The sequence below is a fragment of the Cynara cardunculus genome (genome assembly GCF_001531365.2).
Source record: "Cynara cardunculus var. scolymus isolate 2C chromosome LG 4, CcrdV1, whole genome shotgun sequence".
Classification (NCBI taxonomy): Eukaryota; Viridiplantae; Streptophyta; class Magnoliopsida; order Asterales; family Asteraceae; genus Cynara; species Cynara cardunculus.
The window spans coordinates 16,281,553-16,283,010 of NC_037531.1; the positions used below are offsets into that span (position 1 = coordinate 16,281,553).

A 1,458-nucleotide genomic window follows, 5' to 3' on the forward strand; every position below is an offset into this window, starting at 1 on the left:
AAAATTTTATGATATATTTAAATTTATATTTTATTCAAAAATAAAATCATTATTTTTTTTAAAAAACACATAAAATTATATTATAACATCGACAAAGACAAATAATAAAATAGAACATTAAAATCGAAATATGTCTCGCTGCATTATACGAATGTTCTTCTAGTATATATATTTATTTATTTATTTATATATTTACTGTTACTAAACATATATATAGGAATGTAAATTTTTTTAAAATCTTTTTTATTTTATTAAAAATCGATCCTGAGGATTCTGTGTAAAATTGGCCCCACTAAAAGTGAATTATTGGTTATTTTTTTGTCAATTTCCGTTTAAATAGGGGGTTGATATTCATGACGTCGCTTTCTCACCCCCTTCTCTCACAAACTCATTCCCTCACTCACATTGAACGAATTTTTTTTTTCAGATGATAATTTTAAATTTACACTTTATATTCCTATAATTAGTAAATATTTTACGTTTTTTATTTTAAAATTTTTTATTTTACACCTTTATTAAATTAACATACATAATCGTATATTAATTAAAACATGTTTAAAAAATACATTTTTATTTTAACAAGTTACACCATTATAATCATTTCGTTAATACTTTCGAAAAAAGTCCAATATTAAATAGTTTTTTGACTTAATTATATTATTATATATTATATATACTGTGAAAAAAATACTTTTAATATTTATGATTTATACTTTTATAGTTCTTTATTTAATTTATGATACATCATTTATTTTTGCACCATTATCACATTAAAATACATAATTTTATATTAACTAAAATTAGATCTAACAACTAAATTAACCTTGCAGGAAACATTTTCATATCCTTTATTGATCTTGTTCATCTTACATACTCATTTTTTAATATACTTGTTAATTTTTAAATTATACTTCATATTCTCTAGTTAACAAACGAACATAAACGAACACGAACACACCTGATTTTTAAACGAACGAACACGAACACAAAGATTTTCGTTTGTTTATTGTTTGTGTTCGTTCGTTTGTTCGGTTAAGTTTTTCATTTTATACCCTATAATTAGTTAATTAATTTACTTTCTTTCCTTTTAAATTTTTCATTTTATATCTTGATCAAATTAACATACATAATCGTATATCAATTAAAATATGTTTAAAAATACGTTTTAATTTTAACAAGTTACACCATTATAATCGTCGCGTCAATCCCTTCCAAGTTGGGTTCCTTCGACTCGAGCCACTTGACGCACTCGGGTTCTTCCTTCCATAAACTGTAGCCGTTGAAATCCGAGACCTTGGTTTCTTTTTTGGTTATCTCGTTCAGAAGTAGCTGCAGAGGCCCGACTGTGTAGATCTGAGGGAACATGGATTTAAGCTCTTTGACGAGGTTATCTTCTAATTCGTCGAAAGTATGAACGATGATGTGCGAAACTTTATCGACTACCCGAGCTGCTTCGAC

General features: G+C 25.7%; 1 protein-coding gene across 1 annotated transcript in view; it reads right to left on the reverse strand.

Moving 5' to 3' along the window:
* The window catches only part of LOC112510932 (UDP-glycosyltransferase 85C1-like), a 7,845-nt gene that overhangs the window by 1,781 nt on the left and 4,606 nt on the right, over nucleotides 1–1,458 (reverse strand). The window lies entirely within an intron of this gene.